The sequence below is a fragment of the Helianthus annuus genome, chromosome 8 (assembly GCF_002127325.2).
Source record: "Helianthus annuus cultivar XRQ/B chromosome 8, HanXRQr2.0-SUNRISE, whole genome shotgun sequence".
In the NCBI taxonomy this organism is placed as follows: Eukaryota; Viridiplantae; Streptophyta; class Magnoliopsida; order Asterales; family Asteraceae; genus Helianthus; species Helianthus annuus.
Window position 1 is genome coordinate 71824045 of NC_035440.2, and position 11492 is coordinate 71835536.

The window sequence follows — 11492 nt, forward strand, 5'->3', positions numbered from 1 at the left end:
AACCGGACAAGAACCGGAACCAGAATCAATTATACCCGGCTATACTCGATACATGATTCTAATATCTCCCTTTTAAATTTACTAGTGGGAAACTCGCGCGTTGCAGCGGAGTCGCCAATACCGGGTGGGAACATAATTCAAACCTTAAAACGATTAAAAATCATGTATAGGTTACATGTATATATATATAAAAGCACCTACGCCTTACGGGAGGGTAAAATTTTAACCGCTATTAGAGACCATTAATTAAATGACAAGAAATCTATGTTCTATATACCGCAACAATGTACAAAAGATGTTTAAAAAATAACAAAGGAATTGTTTAGTCAGCATTGAGAAGCATAGGCATGATAGGCTAGTTATTTCATTAATCATCTTAATCTCACATTTATTTAGTTTGGTGGCTAGAGCACAAATATGGTGACAGGCCTGCATAATATGATAAGCTATCTGCTTAAAAATCACATATAATATATGTTCCACTAAGAATTAGCCATCATATCCTTCTTTAATCAGACCACAATGATCACCACCATCAACCAAATAGACTCTTTGCTGGCACGAGCTGCACTGCCAAAACACCTTCATAATGTTGAACCAAATAAGATAATAAGAAATGGTCTATAAATTTCTATGACATAAGTGAGTGTGGATACCAAACGTTTGTTTCAGGGACACCATTGTTTCTTGAACCATTATACTTCTGGAGGTGACAGAAGCGAAAAGAGTCAATACAGGAAAGAGTTTCATAACATTTATAATAAGTATCTATATAAAAATGGATGCTTACCGCCAAAAGCAAATCCAAACCTTCCATCACTGGAGGTTCCAAAAGCTCAACATCAAAAGCAAATCCAAACCTTCCATCACTGGAGGTTCCAAAAGCTCAACATCATCTACAATATAACAAAATAAGGATGATCTGAAGCATTTATAAGGCATTTCTTCATCTATCTAACAAAGAAGACAAATTCAACAATCAGTATAAACTTAGTAACTAACTGATACAAACATACCTGTAGTTCTAAGTAAATCTGCAGTTATGTCATATCCAGCTTGTGCCAGAGAGAGCAACTGTTGTCAAGCAAAAGAATAACATTGATGTGTGTAAAATGCAACATATAAAACACATCAATTAAGGCATAAAACTAACCCTTTTTAAGTACTAATGTTGGAAAAAGAGTGTTTTTGTCTTCCTTTTGTATTTTCAGGATGAAATGAGCTCAAAATCACAAAAGAAGCAAAAAGACCACTAATTCTACCATAAATACAAGAAAAGGAACAAAAGTAAACTGCCCGGACCCTCAACGGCACCTCCCAAGACAAAGAGAAGAGAACAGAAGTCTGAACACGCCCCGTGTCCAGTGAACACGGGGGCGTGCCCAGGAAGCAGCAGAAAAGACAAACCAGTAGAAGCTTCCATTGCTCACCACGGGGCCGTGCCCAGCGGGCACGGGGGCGTGTTGAAAGTACAGCAGGCGCATTAATTGTAATTCGCAATTACAATTAATGAAGAGAGAGAATGTCAGACGGGCACGGGGCCGTGTCCAGCGGACACGGGGCCGTGTCCAGCGTTCTGTTCAGCCTATAAATAGAGGAGCTTGGTTTCATTCTCTCTCATCCCTTGGCACACCACCTCTCTCACACTTCATCCACCACCCATCACCACCATAACACCATCATCCACCACCATCATCCATTGTCCATCGTAGAGTGTGTGAGTCGTCTCGGGATCCAAGATTGATCGTAAGAGTTCTTGACAATCAAGGCCATGTTTGCCTAAGTCTCTTACATCACTTGGTGAAGACAAGTGTTTAGTATAATACTTTTTATTTTAATCTTTTGCACTTTTTATTTGGTTTTGTATTAATGACTTTAATAACTAGTTACTTATGTTGAAGGTGATCTTTCCTTATCGTTTGTCTGTGGTGTCTTGGCGTTATTTTACTGTCTATATAAAATAAAAGATTTTCACCATTCATATCTCCACGGTCTATATGGAGGTATGTTGGCTACCTGGTCGGGGGTTAAGGGAACGGTTTGGTAAGGGTCTTGCCCTTGTTCAGCGTTTAGAGGTCCTGCTTGGGACCTGGGTCAAATTTAGTAGGATCTCCTTCAATGCCCATAGGTATTGGATGGCGGGGATCCAAACTCTTTGACCCCCTCATAAGCTAACTACTATTAATACTATAACCCGGCTATTTAGGACTGTATCCCTGCTGACTCAGACTACTTAGCCGAGGGTAACGTCACCGCCAAAAGCGGGGCCTACCATAATTTGCATTAATAACTTAATTCATTATCTTCCAATAATCCGACCCTTTAGGATTGTATCCTTGCTGACTCAAACTACTGGGTTGAGGGTAACGTCGCCTTCAAAAGAGGGGCCTACTACAATAACTAAGATAATCTCTTAAACAAGTGCAAAAGTGCGAAAATAATCAAAGGTTATACTAATACACGAGTCGGATCCAAGTGATTCATCTTGTCTATCTGTTTTTATTTTATTTTCTTTTTCAGCATTTAGTTAGTTTTTATTTTTCTTAGTTTAAAACAATTTTCTAACTTTTTGATTTGATTAGACGTTGAGGATAAACCGGTATTAAAAGCTCTTGTGTCCTTGGACGACCTCGGTATCTTACCAACACTATACTACGTCCACGATGGGTGCACTTGCCCATATGTGTGTTTAGTGTTAGTGAATATCGTGTTTTATAAATTTAAAACTTGGCTAAAAGTGTAAAAAGGGCTTAAATAAACATCTAAAAATATATTACACCTAACGCACATCAAGTTTTTGGCGCCGCTGCCGGGGACACAAGGATTTTAAGAAAGTTAGGAATCAACGGCCTAATCATCTTTTTATTTTTCTTTAATTTTTAGGATTTTTTTTTAGATTTTTCAGCTTCTGCAGAGCTCAGCACGGGGCCGTGCCCGCTGAACACGCCCCCGTGCCCAATCATTGGAACTGGCAATCCTGTTTTATATCAGACAGTAGGCTGAACACGGGGCCGTGTCCACTCAACACGCCCCCGTGCCCAAGATTCAGTTGCTGAAAACAGAACCGTTTGATCCCGGCGGTTGGTAACTTCTGATACAAACATGAGTAATAGTGATTCTTTTTACTTTCGGCACTCTTATGGTTTGTGGTGTCAAATATGTGGAGGCGAACACGAGGAATTAAAATGTTTCTTCCTCACTTATAGGCCACACTATATAGACCCACCAATTCCTTGTAACCTTAAGAGGGGCGAAAGTAAAAATAAACACTATTTCTCCCTCGAATGCGCCCAACCGGATATTCTAGGAGATATGCTCCTTGACGAGCTATTTCAACTAGAAGAACTACTTCTAAATTGGTCAAAAGAACTTAGGAAGGATTTCTTAGATCCATCCCAAGATGATGACCATGAGGAAATGTTGGAACCGCATTCTGACAACCTCGTTGCTCCCAAAAATACCTTTCTTCCTAGACAAGACGTGGACGATAGTCGTCCCTGTGCCGATTGTGCCGTGAAGGACTCTCCATCGACCTCGTTCGGTGCATACATAGACCTGAGCGATTCGGCATACACCTTCTTTAACGAGAGCCCGGGAAAGGGTTGGACTTGTCCACCTAGAATGAAAATAGGAATTACCCTCACCGACAACCTCTTGCGTTCTCGCCTTAGTATAGGACAATTAAGGTATCTTAGGCATTTTGGGGTTGTTCCAACAAGTCAGGAGCCACCCGATACAAGTTAGCTCCTTAGAAAAGACGAAACTCCATAAAACAGCCCTCCGACACGGGGCCGTGTCTGGCCACCACGCCCCCATGTTCGCTCAAAAGATTTTCTGCTGATTCTGTCAGAATACGGACAAAATGTGTCAGGATTTTCTCTGCACACGGGGCCGTGTCCAGCGGACACGGGGCCGTGTTCAGTGTGCTGTCGTTTTCTTTAAATGCAGCCTGAATCCTGCTCATTTTTGACCACTCCACCAAGCAGAGATCCCTGGAATCTTCACATATACCATCCTAGGTAAGTACCAAAAGAAGGTTCCTAAGGACCATCTTGTCTTTTCCACTTTTGTTCATTTCCTCTTCTTCCAAAAATTTTTCAAACCCTACCTCCATGGAAGCTTGGAAACCCATGATTCCAACCTTCTATGCAAGGTTTGTAGGAATTTTCGCTATGGATTCTTGTCTAAAGTTAGTTCTATAACTTTGTTTTTAAACTATCTAAGCTCATAACACGACGAAAGTATATAGAAATAATTTAAAAACCTGGAACCATTAGACAAAAATTCCTGCAGACAGTTGAACACGGGGCCGTGCTCACTGAGCACGGGGCCGTGTTCGAGGTACTGTTTTGCAAAAATTTAGTTATCCTCGGCTTATTTCGCAGAAAATGGCCAGCCGAAACAGCGGAGCATCTTCAAGGAATAACCGAAATGGAAGGAGATCGTCCACCGCAGAGGATTCCCTAGTAAACTACGTTTACGCTTTAAGGGAAGCCGTGGACGAATTGACAAGTGTAGAAGAAGCTTTAGTGGACCGCGTTAATCATCTGACGATAAGTTTGGAGGGCTGCCTGCAAGAAGTGAACCTTCTGCACCAAAGGTTAAACCTTCTTGCTTCCCCGCCTTTGGTTCCGGTGATAACACACAGGGCGTGGAATGTGGTACCCGAGGTTATCATCCCAGCAGAATGGCACGCCTTGCACCAAGTACCGCAACCAAGGGTAGTGCAAGGAGTCCCAGTAAGCGCTCCTCCTCAAGATACCGACGAGAATGAGGCTACCTTCTACCTCCCAAGGGAGATAGAAGAATGGCTTTGAGTGAAAACCTAGGAGCCATGGGCTGAAGAATGTTTCTACATCGGGAAGTTATTCCCGAATTTTTCCTAAATAAGTAGAACCTTTATGATAACCTTATGTACCCCTTAGTTAATTAACTATATTTATGTAATCTCTCTATTAGCAATGTTATGATGGTTTTTATGATTTATGGACTCATGGTGGTAATGGATGAAAAAGGGAACGAGAAAAAATGGAACCATGCAGAAGAACAGAACAAACCGACAAAAATCTCCATAACAGAAGGCTCCACACGGGCCGTGCCCAACCAACACGGCCCCGTGCTGAGCCCCCTGCAGGAAATCACCCAGTTCAGGTAACTGGACACGGGCCGTGTTCAGCGGACACACCCCCGTGTCCAGGCTTCTGTTTTAATTCTATAATTTTTGTTACTGGCACTTGACCACGGGGCCGTGCCCGGTCAACACGGGGCCGTGTCCAGAGCGCCAGTAACACAAATCTTTGTTTTCAAACACACTTTTACATATTCTAATCAACCAAAAACTTTATTTTTGGACACATTGAGGACAATGTGTAATCTAAGTGTGGGGGGATGCTAAAACCTTGGAATTTTGCAAAATCCTAAAACAAGCCTTACACAAAACTCTATTGGAACCGCTAAACACCCCAAATTTTTTCAAAAACTTTTTCATTTTTTATTTTATTTACTTGTCTTAGTTTAAGTTGGGAATAACAAGTTATAAAAGGGTTATATTTTTACAAACTTACAACCGATAGCGTCGTGATAAAAAGAACTAACATAAGAAAATTATGAAACGGTATAACAAGTCTAGCTAAAATTCGATTATATATGCTTGGTCACATTAAAAACCCATTCCCACAAAAAGTGAGTTTTGAGCCTTTATTGAGCATAAAAAATACACATATTTAGATTAAATGCTCATTTTTCGTTTCTTGTGTGAATAGCCGCTCGGTCTTTACAAATCTAGAACTTGCCACGACGATACATTCCCGGTCCTTACCAACTTAAACCCAAGTAAGTAAATGATAGAGGCATTAGGACTAACTATTTTTCTTTCAAAACCATTATTTTTCATTTTTTTTTACCTACCCAAAATCCCCCTAGAAAACCCCTTTGAGCCTAAACCTTTCATTTCATTACCCCCAAAACAAAATTTTTTTTACCCACCAAAAACCTTTTTCATTTTTTCACCTTTATTTTAGTAACAAACTCGGTTTTTCATAAACATACCCTTTACGTGACAAAAAAAAAAAAAAAATGAATGAAGTCAAAAACAAACATAAGCTACAAAAAGCTTGTTTGGAGAAATACTTCAAAAATAAATGTCACCAAAAAATAAGGTATTTCACGAAAACCGACACTTGTTACAATTTTCGCCCTTTTTACTAACCACTAACCAACCACCCACCTTTAAACCCAAGCCTTCACCCCAAAAGACCTCTTGATATTTACAAAGGTAAAAAGTTAAAAAGGAGGAGGATTGATCGCTTGGCAAGCATATGGAGAATGTAAATCCGTGCCGCTCTCGAGCGATTCACTTAAATATACACCTTCGGCCGAGTGATTGAGTGATCTCCCGTGAGGTATGTGAACTTGTATATAAATGGAATTTTAATAAGGCATGCTATGCCCAAATAAGTAGTTTATCTTATGAAAAGTTCAAAATAAACCATGACGAATAAGATTGTAAATAAAATAAAAATAGAACCTATACAAACCTTGGATTCCCGACACTCTAGGACAAGTTAAAAAAAAAAAAAAAAAAAAAAAAAAAAAAAACTTCTCTTCTACCTATTCCATTTGGGAGTGTAAGCCACATTAAAAGAGTTTTGCTTGAGGACAAGCAAAAGTTCAAGTGTGGGGGTATTTGATGTGTGTAAAATGCAACATATAAAACACATCAATTAAGGCATAAAACTAACCCTTTTTAAGTACTAATGTTGGAAAAAGAGTGTTTTTGTCTTCCTTTTGTATTTTCAGGATGAAATGAGCTCAAAATCACAAAAGAAGCAAAAAGACCACTAATTCTACCATAAATACAAGAAAAGGAACAAAAGTAAACTGCCCGGACCCTCAACGGCACCTCCCAAGACAAAGAGAAGAGAACAGAAGTCTGAACATGCCCCGTGTCCAGTGAACACGGGGGCGTGCCCAGGAAGCAGCAGAAAAGACAAACCAGTAGAAGCTTCCATTGCTCACCACGGGGCCGTGCCCAGCGGGCACGGGGGCGTGTTGAAAGTACAGCAGGCGCATTAATTGTAATTCGCAATTACAATTAATGAAGAGAGAGAATGTCAGACGGGCACGGGGCCGTGTCCAGCGGACACGGGGCCGTGTCCAGCGTTCTGTTCAGCCTATAAATAGAGGAGCTTGGTTTCATTCTCTCTCATCCCTTGGCACACCACCTCTCTCACACTTCATCCACCACCCATCACCAGCATAACACCATCATCCACCACCATCATCCATTGTCCATCGTAGAGTGTGTGAGTCGTCTCGGGATCCAAGATTGATCGTAAGAGTTCTTGACAATCAAGGCCATGTTTGCCTAAGTCTCTTACATCACTTGGTGAAGACAAGTGTTTAGTATAATACTTTTTATTTTTAATCTTTTGCACTTTTTATTTGGTTTTGTATTAATGACTTTAATAACTAGTTACTTATGTTGAAGGTGATCTTTCCTTATCGTTTGTCCGTGGTGTCTTGGCGTTATTTTACTGTCTATATAAAATAAAAGATTTTCACCATTCATATCTCCACGGTCTATATGGAGGTATGTTGGCTACCTGGTCGGGGGTTAAGGGAACGGTTTGGTAAGGGTCTTGCCCTTGTTCAGCGTTTAGAGGTCCTGCTTGGGACCTGGGTCAAATTTAGTAGGATCTCCTTCAATGCCCATAGGTATTGGATGGCGGGGATCCAAACTCTTTGACCCCCTCATAAGCTAACTACTATTAATACTATAACCCGGCTATTTAGGACTGTATCCCTGCTGACTCAGACTACTTAGCCGAGGGTAACGTCACCGCCAAAAGCGGGGCCTACCATAATTTGCATTAATAACTTAATTCATTATCTTCCAATAATCCGACCCTTTAGGATTGTATCCTTGCTGACTCAAACTACTGGGTTGAGGGTAACGTCGCCTTCAAAAGAGGGGCCTACTACAATAACTAAGATAATCTCTTAAACAAGTGCAAAAGTGCGAAAATAATCAAAGGTTATACTAATACACGAGTCGGATCCAAGTGATTCATCTTGTCTATCTGTTTTTATTTTATTTTCTTTTTCAGCATTTAGTTAGTTTTTATTTTTCTTAGTTTAAAACAATTTTCTAACTTTTTGATTTGATTAGACGTTGAGGATAAACCGGTATTAAAAGCTCTTGTGTCCTTGGACGACCTCGGTATCTTACCAACACTATACTACGTCCACGATGGGTGCACTTGCCCATATGTGTGTTTAGTGTTAGTGAATATCGTGTTTTATAAATTTAAAACTTGGCTAAAAGTGTAAAAAGGGCTTAAATAAACATCTAAAAATATATTACACCTAACGCACATCAACATCGTGTTGGACAAGAGTACAAATCTGAAGATTGCAAAAAAAGGAATAAATCAGGCTTACCTGCATAGCAGTGATGAACTCGTTAAAGCCTAAAAATCTTGGACGCTTAGAATCTGCAATGGCCCAAACCTTCAAGAAGGATAAAACTATGATAAAAAAACAAAATCTTGTCCTGAAAACAATTATCTTCAGAAGCTAGCAAAATTTAGGGGAAATAAACCAAAAAACATCTTTCCAACTGAATTCAACAGAAGTTACAGAACTGCTAATACATCAGTAAGTTTTAAAAAAACTTGGCTAGTGGAAATGCCCGCACGTTGCTGCGGGTTCTTTTGTTTTTTTTGACACATGTGACGTGACAGGTTTCACGTAATTTAATTTGAATATCAATTTGTTATGCAGTAAACTGTACGTATTTATAGGTCAAGTGGGTCATGTTTGCATTGGTCGTAAATGAACTTGATTGCAGATCGACAACTCATATGAGAAGCTAACATAGGTCAAGTGGGTTATGTTCGCATTGGTCGTAAATGAACTTGATTGTAACTCGACAACTCATATGAGAAGCTAACATAAAAACTATTGTTTATAGGTTTAGCTTAAATGTCACGCTAGTGATTTGGGTCTTTTGTTTAAACTCTGGTACACACTATTTCTCGATCATGATCGCGAACACATGGCGTTCGGGTCGCTTTTATACCCGATTCCAAGACGTGCGATCCGATTTGCCATTAACACCAGACTTGCTTACAGGTGTATCAGATTTCCAAATAAAGAACTGAATTAGGGTAAAAACAAATTGAATGGAGAGGGGTAGAATCGTCATTATTTAAAATTCATTAAAGGTAGAAATTTGTCAAATTTGGGAGGGTATATATGATATTAATCCTCATTATAACAGCAGGTACCCAAACTGAGCAGAATCGTTACTTACATCCCATCTGCAATCAGGAATGTCATACACACAAGGCACGTGGTAAGTTTTTTGGCATAACTTCCTACAGCAGCCAAGACCAGCTCCCTTTTTACCACAACTGCTGCATTTTTATGTGGTATAATTTAAACTTGATCAAATATGTGGAATAAACATTTATGTAAATTATATGTAGAAACAAAATTGATAAACATGATGTTGATACATGAGGAGGATGTGTGAATTATGTTTGGTAAATCGGTATAGTTCACAAGGGAAATGATTAAATAGGAAGTAATTTTGGGTAAAAAGAGTTGAAAGGGATAAGGTTGTTACATGTGACAAAATTGAAAAATAAAGGGGAAGAGTATTTTAGTCAATCTCATCTTCTCCTTTTTTCTTTAATTTATTAGAATAGAAAAAGAAGATATATAAATTAGTAAAAAAATATAATTGCAATTCATATAAAATTATTTAATAAATAATCAATGAGCTGAGCCCCGAGCTTGAGAAAAAACTCACGAGCCATACTTGAACTACTCTAGAAACAAAAGTTGAACTGAAATGAACTCGAGCTCGAAGTCTCACAAGTTAAAAAAAAAAAAAAAACTCAGGCTAGACTCTAATTAAACTCAAACTCAACTCAGTTATCAGCATTTTAAATGAATCTGTATAACGTTGGAGAAGTTATCAAAAGCATACCAGCTTACGCATTTTAAATGAACATGTATAACATTGGAGAAGTTATCAGCATTCCCCGTTACTTCCTTCCCTTGATCACATGCCACAAATGGTCCACTCCCCTACACAATTAACAAAACAAACAAGGTAATCCACACACGCATTCTTCAACAAACACATCATTTAGGAAATACATGAAAGTTCGTATTTGAAGCATGAATAAAGCTCCCCTCATGAGCAGCGACATGTGTTTTAGAGCAAACAACATTTGGCTTCTTGAACCTTTTCATGAATTTTCTTATAGCCTTTCTAACAGCTGCGTTATTCATAGTTTTGGCGATTAACTCCCTTAACATTGAGGTTCATATTTGATGCACCATTAACATTTGTCGCCTTTCTAGCATTGCGTCTGCTGTTTGTCTTTTCTGAGTTTCCATACTCGAAGCTTTGGTATTAATTATCAAATTCAACAGATACATGGAAATCCATACCATATGTCTCCTTGAATTGTCAAAAGCTTATCGTAAGGAGTCTTGATAACTTCTTGTTTCTTATCTCCCACAATATGGGCTTGATCTTTAAGATGATCAATTCATTCCTACCACTATATCGAGTCCCTCTTACATTAACGGAAGCAAGGACGACGGATAAGAATGATTCCTAGTGGATATAAAACATCCATCTAATATTGCTGAAGCAGTCTCTAAGGTATTATCGGCCAGTTCTACTTCATACTTAACGCTTAGAGTTCTAACAGGCAGATTTAAAGATTTACAAAATCCATTGTCTACGAAAGACTTATCTGAACCTGAATTAAATAATACTCTAGCATGAGCGTTATTGATAAGGAAAGTACCCGTTGTGACATGGTCATCCTGACTAGCCTCTTGAGCATCCTATTTGAGAGTTTCCAGCTTGGGTCTTCTTAGCCCTGCTAGGCTTCTTGGTTTTATTTGGGCAATTAGTCCTGATATGCCCCTTCTCGTTGCAACCATAATAGGTCGCACCTTCCAACTTCTTGCAATCCAAGGTCTTGTGGCCCTTGGTCTTGCAAATCCCACATAATTTAGCACGTGGGTCTATCGTGCATTTTCCAAAATGTTGCTTTCTGCAGTTACTGCATTTGGGTTTTGCCTCCTTTGGCTTGGACTGGTTTGAACCGGCCTTACCCTTTTTGCAACCTTTATTTTATTATTGCACTTCCGCTTATGTTCCTTTAATACGCGGTCCACGGCTTCATTTACGGTTGTATCTATCATAGCCTGTAATTCGGAGCCTGCTAATTCAATCTTGTATCATCATTCTGATCGACTTGATGATTGCGCGCTTCAGAGGGGTCAGCCATGAAGAAGCTTTGAAGGCTACAAACCTAGTAGTAATAATTGGCTTAATTATACAGGGAATTGTCGAGTTTGATGATCAAATAGCCATGGTACAAATAAACCATATAGGCCAATAGATAGTATTAAATTTATTTAATTATGTTTTGCCTAGGATTTTAAATAAACCATCTTAG

The 11492-nt window shown here is 39.2% G+C and overlaps 1 long non-coding RNA gene across 1 annotated transcript; it reads right to left on the minus strand.

Moving 5' to 3' along the window:
- Window positions 1-658: 658 nt before the first annotated feature.
- LOC110871179 lies at window positions 659-8513 on the minus strand. The gene is made up of 5 exons (XR_004865081.1): window positions 8443-8513; window positions 1017-1074; window positions 861-896; window positions 791-810; window positions 659-703 (listed from the first exon to the last, which is right to left on the minus strand). It is a non-coding gene; the product is annotated as an uncharacterized LOC110871179 (long non-coding RNA).
- Between the last annotated feature and the right edge of the window lie 2979 nt (window positions 8514-11492).